Source organism: Cimex lectularius, unplaced genomic scaffold (genome assembly GCF_000648675.2).
Source record: "Cimex lectularius strain Harlan isolate CLEC.00 unplaced genomic scaffold, Clec_2.1 scaffold166, whole genome shotgun sequence".
Classification (NCBI taxonomy): domain Eukaryota; kingdom Metazoa; phylum Arthropoda; class Insecta; order Hemiptera; family Cimicidae; genus Cimex; species Cimex lectularius.
The window spans coordinates 921,808-943,910 of NW_019392766.1; the positions used below are offsets into that span (position 1 = coordinate 921,808).

Below are 22,103 nucleotides of genomic sequence, written 5' to 3' on the forward strand. Positions count from 1 at the left end.
ATGGAAAAGTGAAATTTTATTGCCGAAATGTTAGATTTGATTTTCAAATAGCTCAGTTTGATTTCTAAGATCAATGTGATTATTACAAAGCTAAATTTGATTTCCCAAATGGTAAATTTGATTTTCAAATTGTTCAATTTATTTTCCAAAATGTTCTATTGATTTTCAAATATGTCAATTTATTTTAAAAACTGTTCTATTTTAATTTAAAAAAGTTCTATATTATCATGTAAAAGTTCAATATACTTTCCAAAAAGTACAGTTTATTTTTCAAATATTCAATTTGGGTTATAAAAATTTGATTTGAGCGAAGTCCAATGTTAATTAAAAGTCTCAATTTTATTAATAAGAACCCAAATAATTTAATTTGATTGCTAAAATGTTTATTTCTTTTTCAAATAGTTAAATTTGTTCTAGGAAAAGTTTAATTTAATTTTAAAAAATACAATCCGTTTATTAAAGATCCAATTTGCTTTAGGAAAAGTTCAGTTTGATTTAGAAAATGTTCAATTTTATTATTGAAAAGTTCAATTTGACAGAAATTCAATTTGATCTGGTAAACGTTCATTTAAACTAAGAAAAAGTGCAATGTAATTTGCAACAAGTTCATTTGATTTGAGAAAAGTTCCAGTTCATTATAAAAATTTCAATGTAATTTTGAAATAATCCAATTTGGGTTAGAAAAAGTTGAAATTGATTCAGAAAAAGTTCAATATTATTTGCAAAAAGTTGAATTTAATATCCAACAATTTTCATTAAAAATTAGCCCAATTTTATTTGGGACAAATTTATTGATTAAAAAATGTCCAATTTGATTTTTGAAAAAAGAACGATTTGATTAGTAATAGTTCACTTTGACTAGAAAAAGCTCAATTTGATTTAAAAAGCGTCAAATTTTATTATTAGAGATGTTCAACTCAATTTTAAAGAAGTTTGATTTGTTAAACATTTATTTTAATTAAGAAAACGTTCAAAGGGAATTGCAACAAGCTCATTTAATTTGCTAAACGTTCATTCTTGTTCAGAACATGTTCAATTTGATTTTTAAAAAGTTCAATTCAGTTTGAAAGAAGTTTTATTGGAGTTGAAAAAATTTCATATTGATTAAGAAAAATTTCAATTTGATTTATGAAGTGTTAAATTTGGTTGAACCTTTGAATTATTTCGTTCAAAAGATAATGCAAAATATTGCATTAAATAATACATTCCATTTGTCTTTGGTCAAATTCATTCTGAAAAACTAGTTTATCAACTCAACTTTAAATTACATTAAAAACCGAAAGGTTGTTCTTCAAGAAGAAATTATTTTAAAATTTTTCAAAAAAATCTCGTGGGTTTTATAATTTTGGTTTTTGCAAACAATGAAAGACTGGCCAAATATATTTTCGAGAGGAATTTTTTTTTATCCAAAAACAATCGAAAGTAAAGAAATTGTTAACAAAACTACGCAATGTGTTGATGGCGAGTCGTTAACAAAGTTCATCCTTGATTCATTTTAATCTGCTTTCAAATCCTAAATCAAACTTTGCCGTACACAATAGGGAAAATTCGGCATTCAATTTCCGAGCACAGGACAGATTATTTGAAAGATTGACATGTATAAAAAAGCATTTAATACTTATCGTTTACAAATTAGATTGGCGATGATGAAAATGGCAAAGAAAATTAGCTAGTGAAGGTTATTAACGAAAAAATAATAAATGTTACTTGAAAAATCAATATCGCCTATCAGTCTCGAATATCTGCCAACTATTTTCAGCTCACAAACAAATTACTAGGTCGTGACAAAATCCCGTGTTAATGATTGTAAAATTATATAGTTAATTATATATTTATATCCTTAATAAAATATTAATCCTGTTTTACCAAAGATTGTTTACATCATTAAACAGCGGTTTGAATACTGTAAATACAAGAGGAAGCTTTGGGAGCTTTGAATTTTGAAGAACCATAATTGATATACTTATAAATCACTTGGACTTGCAAGTTTAGATTTGCTACCACTTCCCCAAAATTTTGACTTCGAAAGTCCAAATTATTGTTTCGAAAACTAATGTAGTATTTCGAAAAGTAATGTATTGAAGCAATATGAATAGGTTATAAATTATTGTCTTTACCTAGTTCATTTCCTACGTGAAAAGTGAGTCAATTAATTCATAATCCATGTTTTGTTAGAAATGAAATAAATGTAAGCGTTAATAGAGGTCTTTTATACATGTACTGTTAGAATTTCGTTAAATCTGGAGAAGGTAAGGCCTTTTTCTCTAAATGATTAACTTTTTTTAAATGTAATTGTCAACAACAGAAGGAGTAGGACCGATTTTCCTGTAAAGATTTTTGACTTCAAAGAGGAAATTTTACTTTTTTTTGGTTAATGTTATCAAGTCTCTTGGCAAAAAAAAAGACACTAATAAACTGAAAAAACGACGTGATATATTTTAAAGTCTTGTTTTTCCTCGTTAGCAAGTCGACACATGGGAAAAAGAAAAAAAAACAGACAATGTGCTTGTTTTGTACAGAATTGTAATTAATGTTTGGTTGATACGTTATCTAAAAAGGCGGAAAATTCATAAATATATTTCAATTAATTAAGGTTTTTAGTTAAGAAAAGAAGCCAGTGTCGCGAGCGGGATTCGAACCCACGACCTTCGACTTTATACGCCGCTACTCTACCACTTGAGCTATCATGACTTCGATCCACTCGGACACTAACTTCCCATCTCAAACCCACCTTTTGAATTTTCCCTCCTTTTTGTCATTCTTCAAAAGGTACATATGTGTATTTTTGACTAAAAGCAAATTTATTATTGTTTTATTATAGAGAAGATTTAGGAGGTGTCAATTGATAACAAGAGTGAAAGTTCAAAGAAAAGTTATTAAGCCTGCTAAAGTAACACTTTACAAAACTTTTTTTGTATATAACTTAAAAATGTCTTGGTAAGTTATAAACGTAAATAAAAAAGAAACCTTTAAAATCTCATTATATAGTAAAATCTTCAAACTTTGCGTCAAATAAGCATAATAAGCATATTCCTTCAAAGAGATCCATAGAAGTCCAGGCTCTGTTCCTTTGGCAAGGAAAACACCTTATGAGAGTTTGTTTTTCCTTCATGCTCCTAATCCCGGAGTTATTTGTTTTCTGCCCGAAATCCTGAATACTGATGAGGGCAGCTCCTGTTTTCTCTTCGATTTCCCTAATTCAAGACCTCCTCGGGACCCGACATGGGCTGGGTTGATCCGTGATTGGAACACGCCCTACCCGAAGTAGATCCGGTTGATTTGTTTTTTCACAGAATTGGTCAAAGAAACGTAAAAATCATCAAAAGATTTTGCTTTATTTTTTCCATAAAGAGAAATAATAACAAAATTGGTTGGCGCAACCATAAGCGTCGCACATACTTATTTCAATATTGGGTCACAATTTTTTTTTTGCTTTTTATTTTCAAAACATTATTATTTGTATTGTAGGTTATAAATATATTCTGCAGCATGGGGTTTTATTTTTATAAAACGTTTTCGACCTCATGAGATGAGTCCTCTTCAATGTTAATTTTCAATAGTCTAACCAGCGAACTTCCCAACAATATATAATTTATGTATATCTATTCATTTATGTATGTATATTTATGTTTTCCATAAAGTAAAAACACATGCTCTCGGATAACAATTCTCCATCTCAACCTACAACCGTCCGGATTTTCCCTCATTGAAAATAGTAAAAAGGAGGGAAAATTCGAAAGGTTAGTGTAGTTAGTGTTAAAAGTTAGTGTCCGAGTGGATCGAAGTCACGATAGCTCAAGTGGTAGAGTAGCGGCGTATCTAGCCGAAGGTCGTGGGTTAGCATCTCGCTCGTGACACAGACATTTTTATCTCAACTAAAAACCTTGATTAATTGAATGTTATTAATTGGTCAAGCGGACCACGAAAACTAGTGAATTTATTAACTTAAAATGAAGTATACCTTCACTAAAGCTCTGCGTGGGCATTTCATTTGTCGCCGAGAATCAAATAGATTACACGACATTTGAAAAATGGCAAAAAGGAGGGAAAATTCAAAAGGTGGGGTTGAAATGGGAAGTTAGTGCCCCAGTGGAACAAGGTGATCAAGGATAGCTCCAGTGGTAGAGCAGTGGCGTATCTAGCCGAAGGTCGTGGGTTCGAATCCCGCTCGTGACACTGACTTTTTATTTCAACTAAAAACCTTAATTAGTTTTATATGTAATTATACGTCAATTTATTTCACTATTAAAACACTTTACACCTAATTAACTCAACTATACTTTTAATCCTGCCTCACAAGGCTATAGCATTTTTAACCACAATATACAATGCCACCCTACGTACTGACTTTCCTCTCTCATGGAAGTATTCCGTAATCAATCTCCTAAACCTCACAAACCTCCTAACCACATATCCTACTACACACCCATCAGCATTCTATAAGATGTATAATTATAACAAGAATTTCGACGTTTACATGACCCCAGTATAGTGCTTACTTAAAAAAATTGAAAGTAGAATTATCACAAAAAATTTCAACTAGCTCAAAATGTTCCCAGCATTTTTGATTATTATAAATATTAAAATATTTTTTATTTATTATTAAATGGCAAAAAGGAGGGAAAATTCAAAAGGTGGGGTTGAGATAGGAAGTTGGTGTCCTAGTGGATCGAAGTCACGATAGCTCAAGTGGTAGAGTAGCGGCGTATCTAGCCGAAGATCGTGGGTTCGAATTCCGCTCGTGACACTGACTTATTTATCTCAACTAAAACCCTTAATTAATTGAAAATTATAATATGTATATAAGTAATGTATATAAGTATTCAAATAAGAATTAACTTAGTTAAATTTTTCAACTAAATATTGCTTAAATTTTCATTTTCAGGAATGTCGAACAAATAAATGCCTATAAATAAAGGCAGATCAATTCACTCTTATAAACCCAACCGTGCGTATGTTAGGCATATCAACCCGACTTTTTCTCCCCCAACTGAATACAAAAGTAAACCACGGGCGAAGGTTAACGTGAGAACAATGATTATTTACTGGAGCAACTCTTTCACATTGGGAATGTTCTGTAAAGCGGTGATTGGTGTTATGTAGCCACTAGGAGGGTCCTATCTGGCTTGAGGCCAATCTGAAAGCAAAAAGCACAACGGAGGGTTGGGGGTCCTCCTTCGTAACACTCGAACCTTTTTTTTTTCAAAACCCTTCTCCCTCAAGAAACTCTCGACATGACTATAAAAAAGAATCTTTTAAACTAGAGAATGACATTGTTCCTACCACGTACAACCCTTATTCAACCCTTCCAAACAGAAAGTAAGACAAACTTCTATAAAATATAATAGCGTTTTCCGTACAATTTTACAAATAAAAGGTTGGTATACAACTAGTAACATAACTAGTAGCAACCCTTCGGTTATAAATTGTTGTCTTGTCCTATTTCTAAAAATATTTAATTTATAGACGTCTCGGTTTTGTAATAATGTACTGCTAACTTTTATTTTTAATTTGGGCTAGAAACAACTGAAGCAGAAGTCCTCTCTAACATGGTAAAAATGGTTATTGATTTTTTTTTTTATTTAAATGTAAACTAGGTACATTTTTCCTTTTCATTTTTGTCCTCGATTTTTCACATCAATCTTTTATAAAATCAAGGTGTTCTTAGATGTTGGAGGTTACTTGAATAGGATACGGGTTACAAGACTGAATGACGGTGTTGAGATATAGAGGAAAGTTGGAGATACAAATGGTGTAAAGGATGAGACCAAAAATGCTCCCTTGTGGGACGCCGACTTGCATTAGTCTAAAGATCGTGGCCTCACTCTCAAGCTGCGATACGTGAATAGAATTCCAAGGTAAAATAATAATGAGTAGTTTAAAAAAAGGGTGCCAGATATCAAAAGCCAGGGCAACATCTAGGAGTATTTTGTTCTATAAAGCGGAGAAAATTATGTCCTATGAAATCTTGCAGTATCGTGGAATGTTGTGGATGGTTAGGAACATTTTAGAAGAAATCTTTCGAGTGCACCGGAAATCACAGAAAGAATGCTGATTGGTCTGTAAGAGGACGTGTTTAGGGCTGAAACAACTGAAGCAGAAGTCCTCTCAATCATCATCAAAAGGATTATTGATTGTTTTTCAATTTAAATGTAAACTGGGTACATTTTCCTCATTCAGTCTTGCCTTTTTCGCATGAATCTATCATAAAGTCAAGGTTTTCTTAGGTGTTGAAGGTTGCTTGAATAGAATCGGGTTACAAGACTGAATGACGGTGTTGAGATGGACAGGAAAGTTGTAGTTATAAATAGTGTAAAGGATGTGACCAAAAATGCTCCCTTGTGGGACGCCGACTTGTATTAGTCTAAAGATCGTGACCTAACCCTCAAGCTGCGATCACTTAAATAGGATTCCAGGATAAAATAATAAATATTAGGTACGAAGCGTTTAAAAGGGATGCCTGGGTGCCAAATATCAAAAGCCCGGGCCATATCCAGGAGAATTTTGTTCTCTAAAGCGGAGGAAATTATGTAGACAATTCTGAAACCTTGCTGAATCGTGGAATGTTGGGGATGATTTGGAACAGTTTAGGAGCACACTTTCGAGAGCTTCAGAAATCACAGAAAGAATGCTGATGGGTCTGTAGTAGGATATGTAGTTAGGAGATTGATTACGGAGTACTTCCATGAAAGAGGAAAGTCAGTACATAGGATGGCATTGTATATTGTGGTTAAAAACACTATGGCCTTGTGAGGCAGGTTTAAAACTATATTCACTAATTTCGAGGTCCGTTTGATCAATTAATACTTTACAATTAATTAAGGTTTTTAGTTGAGATGAAAAAAAGTTAATGGCACGAGAGGGATTCGAACCCACGACCTTCGGCTAGGTACGCCACTGCTCTACCACCTGAGCTATCGTGACCTCGATCCACTCGGACATCAACTCCCCATCTCAACCCCACCTTATGAGTTTTCCCTCCTTTTGCCATTTTTTAAAATTCGGCGTATCTAGCCGAAGATCGTGGGTTCGAATCCCTCTCGTGCCATTAACTTTTTTTCATCTCAACTAAAAACCTTAATTAATTTTAAAACTATAGTTGAGTTAATTAGGTCTAAAGTGTTTTAATGGTAAAATAAATTGAAGTATTATTACATATAAAACTAATTAAGGTTTTTAGTGAGATAAAAAAGTCAGTGTCACGAGTGGGATTCGAACCCACGACCTTCGGCTAGATGCGCCGCTACTCTACCACTTGAGCTATCGTGACTTCGATCCTCTCAGACACTAACTTCCCATCTCAAACCCACCTTTCCAATTTTGAAACTCGTGTCACTGACTTTTTTATCTCAACTAAAAACCTTAATTAATTGAAAGATATTAATTGGTCAAGCGGACCTCGAAAACTATTGAATTTAAACGTAATAAAACGTTAGCATTCTTCTATATTTAAATAATGTAAAAAAACTTTACGTATTGAGAAAATTTTTAAAGATGCAGTTAAAACGGGCAAAGAAATAGTTATGTTATTGTTGAAGTTCTTTGTTGACTGTTAACAGCATTGGCCGAACATGTTCAAATTGGATATCAGGGATAAGAAATCCAAACTGAAAATAATTACCAGTCTGGTGCGCAAGAGGAGATATATGTATATATAAAAAAAGAGCCGGAATGTATCGGGAACATCGCCGGGTTAGGCCATGTGTTCCCGACTTATATTAGAGAAGGGCGATTTATAACTTAATTGAGAACTCCCCCTCTTTCGTCCGTGGGTCCGAGCTTGGAAGGGGAAAAAGATCAATGCACCAAAGTCATCACTATCTTTGCCTAGCTGGTATCGCACTTACTAAATATTTAAATATCCGGAATTCGAGGGAACTCGGAGAAAGGGGAACCCGAGGGGTCGAAACTGGAAAGTACCACCTACGCGGTCCGAATTTTAATTCCGCATTATAAATTTACAATTGATCGATTCACGTCCTTGCAGATTGTAGTAAAGGGTAATAAATAAGCATGGCCCTCTTTTTTTTAATGTAGTGTTCACACGTTTTAAATCGGATATATTCAGATCATGGACCTTGTGTTAAATTAGAATATCTAACAGAGTAAACAAACCCAATAATATGTTTTAAAAAAGCCTGCAGTTTTTACTACTGACATACTTAGCATTAAATTTGGTTCTCTCCTAGTTTATTCGTTCAACGTTAAAGTTGCTTTTAATCAAATCATGATTATTGGTTACTATCCCTTTCACTATACTGACGGCTCCAAAACCCGCAAAGGTACGGGAGCTGAGATCTTTGGGATGACCCCAAGACCAAACTGACGGTAAACCTAGGTAAGTATGATACAGTTTTCCAGTCTGAAATCATAGTGATTGAACAATGTGCCAGAGAAAAAAAGCTAGGAATACATTCCCGGAAGATAGCCATTTACTCTGACAGCCAGGCAGCTCCCACGGACTTAGTCACATGCGAGGCGAAGGCAAAGAGTGTTTGGAACTGCATGGAGGCCCTGACGGAAATCAGCAGTTAAGAGTTGAAGGAACTGCCCCAGCTGACTCTGCATTACGACTTCATATAAACCTAGCGCTTATCTCAAACGGCGCGTATTCTCTCCCCGTTCTTCAGGCGTACGACTTCTGACGATTCTCTCGTATTTTTCTGTCTTGTAATCTTCTTTATATGTTTTAAAGTAAAATAAATCTTTTTAAAAACGGCCTTTGGTGTTCCAAACATATAACTAGCGACACTAATGACCTGACCCTGGCATGGGTCCCTGGAAATTCGGGGCATACAGGCAACGAAAAGGTTGACATGTTTGGAGCCAACATGGACTCTCTGGACCCAGAACTCTACTGCCGCCTAGCAGCTTGCCACAAAAGAGGATACATCTTAAAATGGATCCTTAATGAGTCCAAAACCTGGAACAATACCAAGGTATGAGGCACGCGAAGAGATTCATAGAAGGCCAACCGCAAAACTTACCAAAGAATTACTGGAAGGAATCCGCAACTGAACCAGGATTCTGGTTGGACTCCTGACACTGCCACATAAGAAAGCACTTGCACCGGATTGGAGTACAGACAGAAGAAACACTAGATACTGCCAAGAAGAGGAGGAGACCGCAGAACACATTTTATGTTTCTGTGAAGGCCTATGTAGGTGGAGGTTCTTGCAACTAGGACAAGAAAGACCACAAGTAAGATCCTACACCAAGGAACCCCTGTCAAAGCTGTGCAGGCTGGTTAATAGCCTGAAGCTGGCCAGTGAGTTATAATGAACAGAGGAGCACAATAGATCTATTCAGATCGAGGTGCAGTAGGCCTTGTGGCCGCCTCTTTTACCCCTATCCCCTATCCCTATCACTGGAAATCTTCAAATGTTATACTCATTTCGAAACCTGGTAAGTCTCCATCCGACCTCGTATTATCAATGCTTGTCATTTAAACAAAGAGACAAAAATTCCTTAAAATTAGATAACCAAGCAGCATTAGCATTAGCACGTTAAAAGATCACATCTAACAAAATTTTCAAAACGTAGCGAAACGTAACAACACAAGGACACAAAGGAATTTTGGGTAAAACTATGCAGTATACTGGCCAGAGGAGGATGTGCAAGATCATATGTCCTTAACCTATACTTGGAATGAACGAAGGAAGGATGAATCGATCAGACCAGACCGCATTTCACGATTTCGGAATAATTTATCACATTTATTTGAAATCCCTTAGATACATAAATTCGATTAAGTTAAAGCTTTTGTCCGCCGGTATGTGGTCTTCCTCAGGTACGGCGGGGTGATGAAAAGAGTAAAAAAAATTCATCAAGAGACACAAATTTTCTTTTATTCTCATAAATACTACAAAAAACGATGTTTGAGCAAATTTCTTAAATATAACTCTTTTTCTATTTCAAACCTATAAAATGATGTTAAAATTATTAATTTTAGAAGCTAACTTTCATATTTATAAACGCTATTGACCAATTAATTATTTTGTCATACATTGTTTGTTCATCTGACACCAGGGGAATTGATCGGATTACCTTTAATGAAGTATTCAGCCGGTAGAAATAAACAATGGGTATTACTGTCAAATTAATTATCGCTTTGCAATTCGTGTCATTTGAAATTAAAGTATTCCATTTATGCTTATGATACAATAAGCTGAACCCCTTTTTGCAGAAGAATCCCAGTAAGGAGGATGATGACCCTTTTAAATCAAGCCTAACTGGGACGAGATGATGGAGGCATATCCTAAGCTGTGGGATGGAAAAGGGGCCAGATGCCCTTTAGACATGAGGCCAAGCCTGTATTGGAAAAAGAGGATTTTGTTCGGACGACTCGTCTTAAGAAAGATGAAGACAGATCGCTTATTAATCCAATACTATTAAAGTACGAAGTTACAAGAGCTTTCTGTTCATATCGGATGAATAAAATGTAAAAAATGTGTAAATGAATTGTCTTCTAAGAGAACCCTAATGAAAACTAAATGAGAAAAGAGTTAAGCATGAAGAGCGACATATTTCTCTAATCTTGACAAAATGTACAAAATACATCACCAGGTATAAGCCGAACTAATATAAGTTACGCTTAAAACTTCAAGGAGCTTCTTCAAATAGAAACTTCTCTTTAATTAAGTTCGGATCTTTGCTTTTCTGCTCTGTTGCGTTTATAATTACATCTCTATGTACACAGCCCATTCAGGCCTGAACGCATTGTTCGTTTAGCGCCCTGAGTTGTTCCTGCGTTGTTGGATATCTAAATAATTAATTTTTGCCGTCCAGAAGAAAAAAAAATGCTCTTTTCTATATAAAAGTCAATTGGAACACTCGAGGCATAAAAGCTAAATAAAGTTTAATTTAAGAAAACGGCAAAACTGACAGTTGGGAAAAAAATATACGGGGCGAATTATGTTATAGTAGAAGGTTACTGTAGTTGATGTGCTTTCTCCCTTTGGCCTCATATTCACGGATCATATACTTCGTTCCATTTCTTCCCTTAACTTCAACCGGGATAGACGACTACGCTTTTGCGCCTACTCACTTTACTATTTACACATTTAGACTATTATTGACATTGTTCGTTTGAACTCAATCCTACATAAGTATGGCTATTTAAGTTCATTCTGTTAATTAATAGTCAATAAAGTTTCAATTTATGGTAAGAAGTCGAGAAATTATGTTGTAAGTAGGTAAGTAAGTAAATTACTATTGCTAGAAATGATAAATGATGGAGTGAGTGTGGTGTTCAATCCTTTTTAAAAAGATAATTCCTACTCACAATAAGTTGTTTTGCAACGATCCGGATTTCGAGCCTTTTACCTCATCATCAGGCTGAAGGACTTCTACAACCACGTCTCTCGACATGAATTGCCAAAGTGAACCCGCTGATACCTCCGCCAACGCTACGTTCCAATTAGCAGCTGATTTTTTTATAATGGCGCTCAATTTGAACGTGCGAAACGCGGAAATTATAACACAAATAAACATTATGCTAATAAATACTTTATATTATTAAATTACTATAAAAATAATAACAATTAAAATAATTAGTTTAATTATTTGGATGTTTGTTATTATTTATGTACATATTTAAAATGGGAGGTAGATCAAAATCTGTTATATTGTTAATGCATTTATTACAATGTTCAATTTTACATTTTTTAATTTCAAATTTCTCAAACCAATCTAATTCTTTCCCTTTGTTGAAACTATGTAGTTAAAAGACTAAAAAAATTAACTTTAAACGAATCAACAATAAGACTCAGCCACCCTACCACAAATGAATCATTAGGTTTCCGTTGTTTGCCATACATTAGTGAATTATCGGAAAAAGTTTTAAACACGAAGGTTTTAGAATAGCTTTTCAAAGTACGGGTTCACTTAAAAACATCCTCTCAAAACCTAAAGACAAAGTAGACAACTTGGCAAAAAGGGGGGTTTACCAAATCAATTGTAATTATTGTGATATTAAATATATAGGACAAAGCGGTAAAGAAATAAAAACAAGAGTAAAAGAACAATTGCCTAAATCGACCAAATTATCTTTTTAAAAAAGAATTACTAATGCTGTCAACAAAAATGGCTGTAAGTCTTGGACAATGCAATGACTAGAAAGAAGATCACCAGAAACTATCAGATTTCAAATGATAATTGTAACATCTAGTTCTTCCGTGGTACAATTTTTTTAATTTAGGAATCTATCAGAATTAAAAGGAAACATAATTATTTTAAATGAAGGAAAAATATTTCCAGTTTTATTTGTGTTTTGATGTCTCTTGTAGTTAATCGCAACAGGGTAGTGGACGACCTCATATGCAAACTAAATGAAAGCGGAATCTACACCCAAGGCTATGTATATATGTATATCATCACGGGAAAATTCGACTCAACATTAAAAGAGCTCTCCCAAAGAGCACTAAACCTGGTGGAACAATGGTGTTGAAAACGGGGACTTAAAGCAAACCCCTCAAAAACCACCCTAATTGCTTTCACCAAGAAAATAAATATAGAAATACAAGGCTTATATTTCTATAACGAAATGCTGCAACTAAAAAATGAGGTTAAATTCCTAGGAAATTAACCTGGACCCTTTACCTGCAATACTATAGGAAAATATCGCTAATGCCCACAAGAAGAACCTTAGGAAAACCTTGTGGTTAATTAAAACCGAAAATGGCTATACAGGCAGTAATAAGACCCAGAATAACCAATGGATCACTAATCTGGTGGACCAAAGCTCAACAAAAAGTAGCGACGCAAAAAGTAGGCAGAATACAAAGACTAGCAAGCCTATGTATCACATCAATGAGAACAACCCCTACTAATGCATTAGAAACTCTGCTAAACCTACCTCCACTGAAAATATTTATATAAGAGAGGCTAGGAAAAGCTCACTAAAGCTCCAGAAACAATTAAATTGGATAGGAACTAAACTATTCGGGCGTACAACCATACTCAACAAAATCAGACACCCATTATTAGAAATGGGGACTGACTGATCCCGAAAACGTTCTTTACAACTTCCTGCAAAGTCTCTAAATGAGAGGAAGAACACATGAGAGCATCAGACACAATGATTTGGTATACAGATGGATCCACAACGAACGGAGGAACCGGATCGGACGTTTTCTGTACAAGCCCAAAACATGAGCATTCAAACTCATTAGGGACACTTTGGTCTTTCAAGCAGAAATACATACCATCAATGCTTCAAAAATCTTAAAAGAGGTTACACTGGCAAAAAAATCCTCATATGATCTGATAGCCAAGCAACCATTAAAGCATTAGCATGTAGAAGAAACACATCAAAATTAGTCAATGAATGCATCCAAAATCTCCAAAATCTGAGGAAACACAACAACCTCATTTGCAGATTATGTAATGAGGAGGAGGAAACAGCCACCCATGTTATCTTCGAATGCGATGGAACAACAATAACTCAGTGGATATTTAACCTAACATACGGAAAAAACCGGATCGGGCGTTTTCTGTAAAGCCCAAAACATGAGCATTCAAACTCATTAGGGAAGTACACTTCGGTCTTTCAAGCAGATATACATGCCATCAGCACATGTGCCCTAGAAACTTTTAAAAGAGGTTACACCGGCGAGAAATCCTCATAAAATCTGATAGCCAAGCAGCTATTAAAGCATTAGCATGTAAAAAATCACATCAAAATTAGTCAGTGAATGCATCCAAAATCTCCAAAACTTGGGGAAGCACAACAACCCGATATCTTGGGTGCCAGGGCACAGAGGAATTTTGGGTAACAAAAACGCAGACTGCCAGAGGAGGATCTGTAACACTTACATAGGCCCCGAAAATATACTTGTGACAACAAAAACAAATATAGTTAGTTATAAATCCTCCACCGCAGAATGGATCCAAATAAATCAAAACGAGAAGTGGATCACAGTAAACCTATGATGAAACAACCCTCAACAAGATTTGCAAACTCACTGCAGCAATTGGAGAGGGCTAGACTCAGAGGAGTGATAGAACTATTAACCGGTCACATCTGAAAAAACATCTACACAACATGGGCATATGTAACGATGATTCCATCTCCAGATTATCCAATGAGGCGGAGGAAACAACCATCTATATCATCTTCGAATGCGAAGCAACGGCTCAATGGAGATTTAACCTAACATACAGAATAAACCTAGGGAATGAAAGGGTAGCAGCGACAGTCAGTGACCAGATGATTCTAAGGAGAAGGATTGAGTCTATTACACTGAACTAAGGAACTAGGAAGGTACAATAAGCCAAAAGGCTGCAATGCCTGGGGAGCACAAACCCCGCTTCCTAGTATCCTTTTTTTACCATTTACCATTTACCAACATCCAGCTCTTCCGTGGTACAATTTTTTAATTTAGGCATCTATCAGAATTAAAAGGAAATAGAATTATCGTAAAATAAAGGAAACAATATTTCCAGTTCCATTAGTGGTTTCATGCGCCGTGTAGTTAATCGCAACAGAACTAATGCTTCTCATTCGCAAAGGTCGATGTCTCCGGTTCCTCCTGATAGTGTCGGCATGATACTGTGTCTGTTTTGCCCACCTTCTTTAGGTAGTAGTGCATATAGATCTCTCTCTTACTCACTCTCTCACACTCTCTCTCTCTCTCTCTCTCTCTCTCTCTCTCTCTCTCTCTCTCTCTCTCTGAGTGTATGTGAGGGTAAGTAACTACCTATTACCTCTTCGTCCATTGACTCAGATTGCGTAGTTTCACACGAAAAATTGGTACAAGATATATCATCCTTGTTAATTGTGAATGACCCGTGCTTTTAGTCAGATTGGATATTGTGTTTAAATGAAGTGTCGGAGTGTTGTCGGAATTATCAGGTGCTCGCAATGCTTGCAAAGGACCGAATATGCTGGTCCCGCCTCCCAGCTTTTTCAATAATTAATCAGGGTTAAATTCTTAATATCGAGAATTTGTATGACAAGGGTTGCAAAGCCTGATTTCAATCGGGCTTCTTTTATGTACAAATGGTATTTTAGTGCGTGGCAGACATTTCGAACAAATATTGTTTTAGAAAAATTAACTGGTGAGATAAAGCAATAAACGTTTCCTACTAAAATAACTACAATACAAATAAAAGATTCATTGACCAGCAATAGCATAGTAATATCATTAGGAACTGTCTTGAACATTGAAGGAGCATTTGTTAACACTTTTGTATCAGTGATTACATCCCTGAAGCAGCGAGGAATTGATAACACCTGCTACAGATGGATAGATTCCATGTTAAGAAACAGAAAAGTACAGGCCTCCGTGTTTCACGAAAAGGTTGAAACAGTGGTAGCGAGAGGATGTCCACAAGGAGGAATAATCTCGCCTCTGTTGTGTAGAGGATGTCTTCTCATATGAGAATTAAATGAAAGCATAATTATTCAGAAATCGTGAGATGCGGTCTGGTGTGATGTAGTTTTCAGAAAAACATTTTCTTTATCGTGCCAACGTTTCGATCTTTATTGAGATCATCTTTAGGGCCTGGGATTTACAAACATTGTTATTTAACAAACACATTTAGGATGTGGAAAAGTGAATTTATACAATGCAAAATATATTTTTATATTCAATCAAAGTATTTCTACTCATTCAAAGTGTTCGTCTTCTGTGTAATTGTGCCATTCTTGCGTGTCGTGTCGAGAGTGCCAGTGAGATTTTGCTGTTTTATGTTTATATACGTTGGATTTTGAAGGGGTGGGGAAGGAAGTCGATATAGAAAAGACATTTTTGTATAAGGCGTCGGCTTCTGTGAGGTGAAAATAGCCGATGAAGGGAAACAATGTGTTGATAATGGTTCGGCCAGATTATCCTTTCAGGATTATATAGAAAGGGATAAATAGGAAAAGGAAAGCTAAATTGTTGGACAATAAGACTATGTGAAAAATATTTGATGTGTGGAATGTAATGTGATGATATATGTATGTTATCTATATTGAATTTGATTAATGATATTGGCGTAGCTGCGACTGAGTTTACATGTATCTGTTCTGTAATTGATGCTGTGTTTATCTCTGTTGATATAAACCATTTCTAAGAAATTACGTTTATGTTTGTTTTGTTCTGTATGTAATATTTTTGGATTTTTGAAATCGAAATTGTGTTGGTGTTCAAAATGGTGGGTAGCGAGTGCTGTAGGATTTTGCTTGGGTTTTTTGGCAATCATAATATGTTGCTTTACTCTCTTATCCAGATATTGGGATGAAGACCGATATAAGTTTCCGGACATTTTAAACAGTTGATCTTGTAGATTACATCAGATTTATTTGTTATTGGTGTGGGATCTTTAATTTTGGAAAAAGTGTTTGGATTGTTTTATAATTTTTGAAAGCTATTTTGAAGTTATCGGACGAGAGAAATGTGTTTAATTTATGGGATAGGCCTTGAATAAAATTAGTAATAGTGGATGGTGTTAGTGTTGAGTTGTAATTGTTGATTATTCTGTTAATTATGTGTTTAGAGTAGAGATTGTTATGGAGGATCTGTTTGTATATGTTTATGTTCTTGTGGTGAAATGATTCATGGCTCAGGGTAATCATTCTGTGAAGTAACCCTTTGGCCGTGTTTATTATTGTATGAAGGGAATGGTGAGATGTAAAGTTGAGGTAGCGATCTGTGTTTCTTGGTTTTTGATACCAATCTGTGATTAATGTGCCATCTGGTTGTTTTATTACGAGTGTATCTAAAAATGGTACTTTTTTTGTTGTTTTCGATTTCATGTTTAAATTGTAGGCGTGGGTGAAAGCTATTAAATATATCTAATGTAGTTTGAATTTGATCTGTGGGAACTGCGGTCAATATATCATATACGTATTTAGTGGGACGGGTAATGTGAAAGGACGTTGTGGTATGACTGTTTTTAATAGCATAATCTATACCCAAGACCATCTAGATGATTGTCATACTAGTCTGGGTAACTTTCGACTCAACATTAAAAAAACTCACCCAAAGAGCACTAAACATGGAAGAAAGATGTTCAAAACGGTTACTTATAGCCAACCCTTCAAAAACTGCTCTAATTCCTTTCACTAAGAAAAAGAAAAATAGAAATACAAGGACTATGATTCTCAAACGAAATACTGCAGCTAAAAAAAGAGGTTAAATACCTAAGAATAATCGGTAATAAAAAGTTAACCTGGAACTCTCACCTGCTGCAAATCATAACAAAAGATAAAATATCGTTAATGACCATAAGAAGTTCCTTTGGCAAATTGTGGGTACTAAAACCGAAAATAGCCCACTGGCTCTACACGGCATTAGTAAAACCCAAAATAACCTATAGATCATTATCTGATGGACCAAATCTCAACAAAAACGAGCTACCCAAACTGAAGGTCAAAAATACGAGAGAAGGATAGAAAGAGAAAGAGTGAGAGTGAGTGATTGAGAGAAGGAGAAAGAGAGAAAAAGAGATAGAGAAGAAGAGAAGGAGAAAGAATAAAAAAATGATTTGATTTTTTTCAAGAGTAAAGTTTTATAAAAAGTAGCCCAGTCGTTTTATTCAGCAAAAATCAAAAGTTCCCAATTGACGTATTTTTATTATCGGGTGTTTTGCATTAGCCCATTTCTTTCCGTTTCATTTTACGGCCCATAAAACGCGACCCCCTTTGAGAATCCATGAAACGGAATCGCCTGTAGAACACGAAGAAGATGGTGTAAAAAAAGTCCCCCCCTGACTTTATTAATTATTTGATACCCAGACTGAGAATTTTTTCTCTTAAGTTTCCTCGGTGGTTCTTTTCTCAAAATCAGAATAATGTTTTTCTACTTGCAAACTTAGACTCGATTTGTTGAAACCGATTGTTAAAAAGAAAAGTTTCTCTTTTTTTCTCCCCTAATCCAGTTGGAGTTCTTATTCTCAGTAAACGTTCAAATAAAACAAAAATAACTACATCTGGAAATTTGGAATAATATTCTTGTTTTTCTTAAGATTATTACAAATTTTATTGACAGTTACGTATCATTTATGCTATTATTTCCCTTCTATATTCCGTCCCTCATTCCCTGCACATCAGAGGAAAAAACATTATTTATTACAATTAATTAAGGTTTTCAGTTTAGATAAAAAAGTCAATGGCGCGGGATTCGAACCCACGATCTTCGCCTTTTACGCCGCTGCTCTATCACTTCAGCCATTGTGATCTCGATCCATTCGGACACCTACTTCCCATCTCAACCACACATTTCGAATTTTCCCTCATTTTAATTGTTTATTACAATAAGCATAATCACTACATATTTTCATTATTAGTTAAGATTGAAAAAGTTTCTTTTACAATAAGGATAATCCCTATTTGCCTAATACTTTTAGATTCCAAGTATGAAATGTACGAAAAATGGATGAAATGGATGAATAAAAATATATTAATCTAAAAGAATCAACCGGCGCGCGAGAAAATTCGTATCTATTGTCCAATACATAAGTATTTTATGGTTAAACCAGATTAAAATATATTTATAGTAATAAATTAATTTAATTTTCGAATTTTGCATCCCTAAAAACTACTGAATAGAAATTTTTACAAAAGAAAATGAAAAAGTATTTTTTCTCTCAGATTTTTGTTTTCCATATGTCAAGATAGTAAATAATTATTTTGTAAAACAAATTTCAAAAAACAGTTCATTTTTTTGTTCACCCCTACAAACCTCTAAAATAAACTTCCGGAAAATTTTAAAAATAATTTTATTATCTTAAATTTTTCGTCTTCCCATCGTAGGATTTTAAACACAAAAATTGTGATAACTTTAAAACGAATCTACCGATCGAAGAGAAACTTGACAAGTATTTAGAACCACATAACCTACACATAAGGTCATACATTTGTCATTCGTAAAAATTATTATTTAAGATATCAATTAAAACTTTTGAGTAGTGTTTGTCCTTTTTATCCTTATTTTTCTCACTTATATTGCCATCAAATCCAATGATTTTTGACATAGATTGAAAGAGAAAAATGCAGCTTTCCAACATTTGCAATTTGCAACTGAATAAAAACCAGAGTAGATATAAATTTTTGAATGGAAGAACAGTGTATATCGGAAAAAAATTTCCCCTGCTGATCCGACCCAAAAATGTATTTATTTGTTTGTTATGAAAATTCATAGTTAAGAAGTATAAAGAATTCTTTTAAAAAATCCAAATAAATTTTTTTTAATAATATTATTTTTGTTCTACTTTACTGGAAGCTTTTTGAACCATGAACGTCTTTTCGTTTTTGTAACTTTTTATAAAATTATTTCTTACCCTAAACTAACATATTTAAACCGATTAAATATATTCATAGGATAACAAAATAGTATGCAAATCGTATTAAATGAGATAAAGATATATAAAAAAGATAAGAAAGCCTATTTCCAGTAAAGTAGGCTCAAAAAAATATAATTTTTAAAAATCAATTCTAAAACAGTTTTAAACACCCTTTATAAGTCCAAAAATACGAATTTTATAGCGAACAAAAAAAAATATTTTAGTGCTAGGAAAATAAGCAGGGGGCAATTTTTTTTCTCCGATGTCTGATGCTGTGGCATTTAAAAATTCATAAACCTCTGGATTGTATTGAAATTTGACGGTATTTCAGCCTTTGGAAAGTTGTATTTTTCTTCTTTTATCCTATTCAAACAAGATTTAGATTTTATGTCATGCAAGTAACAAAAAAGAGCATAAATCCGTAAAACAATTCCTCCAACGTTTTATTTTATACCTCTCGTTTTGATTTATTTACGGATGTCAAGTTTGTGCCATTACATGGTCGTTATAGCGTCCCAAAGCCTTGCAAAGTTTACTATGGATCGGTGAAGTTTCAAAGCTATCTCTATTTATTTATTTTTATTTCTCAAATAAATTGTATTCAGGAGTATTTCGGAGTGAAAAAAAGATTATAAAATTAAGTCACTGATATAAAAAATATTTAAACTCTTGGTCGCAAAATTAATTATGTAATGTTTTTCAGTAGGTACTAATTAGTTCCCCTGCAAATTATTTTTTTTTAGGTAAAAATCTTTTTTATAATTAGAAATAAAGTTGATTTCCGTTTTCTGTTTAAGATAAGATTACATAAAGATTATGTAAATTACATTTTTAACATATTTTCCACGCTCTTAGGGTTCTTGGCAAGAACACATCTATAGTGCATATTTTTTTACTTCTCCTCGTTAGTTAAACATAGTTAAATAAGGAACAATATAACCTCAATAATTTTGTTTAGAATTGATTTACAATGAGTTCGATTTGATACATTAGTGTTTTGTTTTAATAGTTTTGAAATGACATCTATGTTCTTTCCATGTGATTTGTTTTCATAAACTTCATGTGTACATGTTGTAACCTTTGGTGAGTAATGGTCAGACATCGCACCTATCTCAAAAAAAATTCCTATTGATTCATTAGATTATTAAAAAATTATAAACCATTTCTTTTAATAAACGCGTTTGTAAAAATATATTTTATACGATTTTTATCATAATGTATACATAATTTATACATCCCTTAAAGGATTTATCGCATATAAAATGTTGCCTGAGTTTACCAAGTAAATATTTCTGTACTTGCTTCAAACAAACCAGCAATGAATTTTACGTTGTAGCGGTAACACAAAGTTAAATTTAAAAAAATACCAAAAATCAATATTTTCCCGGAAACTGTATTTTCTTAATAATGAACAATTAAAAATCGTAAAATTTCCAAGCTGTGGAATCAAAATGTGTAAAATATTTTTGTTTGTTTTATATTTAAAACATAAGATCATTAAAACGAAAACAGTCAACACTGAAGGTTTTATTTATTTTTAAATACATAACATTCGTGTTCAGAGGTGTGCGTTACCACGGTTACGTAACCGGAGGTAATTTTGAAACATGGCGATAAACACATGCTATCTTTCAGACTTCATAAGTTATTCATTTTGATGTAAATGTCGAATCGTGATATTCATCAGTGTTAATGTACCTTTTTATGAACAAATTTGTTTTTAAAAGGAAGCTAATTGTTTTTATTTAATTATTTATACCTGATTCGGTGTTCCAAAACGCATAATTCTTGAAGAAAATCGTACAAAATGTCACTAATCACAAGCACTAACTAGTGGAAAACTTGAGTCAAAGACCTCCCTCTGCCCGCATAAATCTCGGCCATTAGATTCACTTTCAAGACATTTTAAAAAGAAAACATTCACAATATTCGGAGAAGAGAAGAAGACACAATTTAAAATATGATAGGAGTCGGCTAAAGTTTTTTATAACGTGGAACACTTTTTCCTACACCCGCTTTCTCCGTGGTAGAAAATCGCCTGTCCACGACGGTGTGACGGTGTCATTTTCGCCTCGGGAGACACAAACCAGCATGCACTCTGTGAATTGACGTAACCGGCAAGAGTTGCGACCGTCCGACACGACTGCAATTCAGCAAGTGCTGCCAGCAACGGGACGTCGCCGATTGATGTTGCCACCCAAACCCATGGAAATATCCCTTTCGGCCGGGTCGTTTTCCACCCCGTGTTCAATATTGTCGGATTTTCCCGGGTGAAAACGTCAAAGAAACAAGGCTTTTGGAGGATCGAGTACGAAAACATTGTTCGTAACGGCTAAGACTATGGTAGTTACACCTCACACACACACACACACACACACACACACACACACACAAAACCAGCCTAGTGTGTAACAACCCGGCATCCATCCCACTAACACAGACGAATATGCATTTCATTTTTCAAAATTCTTATTTCAAAAAACATTACTGTGAAAACAATTCTCTTTTCTGGTCTAGACATAGATTATTTTTATTCAATACTTTTATCTTTTTATTTTATTTTTTTACATATTTTAATCTCTTAAAGCTTCTCTTACGTTTTGTTTTTTGATTTTAACTGGTTTTATGTAAAACAAAACGAAGGTGGAGAGAGAGAAAGAGAGAGAGAAATTGGAATGAACGATTTATTTATATTGATCATTCAAGATTTGGTCTCAAGGACTACAGTTTATCTTATGTTATTTATGCTTCAATTTTCAGTCTTCAATATCTTTAAGATTCTATAGATCTATATTCTCTATTTCACTTTTTTAAATCTTAAAAGAAGAGAAAAC

General features: G+C 34.1%; 1 protein-coding gene and 1 non-coding gene across 6 annotated transcripts in view; both read right to left on the reverse strand.

Annotated features, from left to right (window-relative positions):
• Positions 1-21,699, reverse strand: part of LOC106661447 (unconventional myosin-Ia) — a 177,274-nt gene extending 155,575 nt beyond the window's left edge. For all 5 annotated transcript variants that reach the window (XM_024227508.1, XM_024227510.1, XM_024227511.1 and 2 more), the window contains exon 1: positions 21,029-21,699. The gene's annotated coding sequence lies outside the window, so the exon portion shown is untranslated. The remainder of the gene's footprint in view (positions 1-21,028) is intronic.
• Trnay-aua lies at positions 2,619-2,691 on the reverse strand. The gene has a single exon. It is a non-coding gene; the product is annotated as a tRNA-Tyr (tRNA).
• Positions 21,700-22,103: the final 404 nt, after the last annotated feature.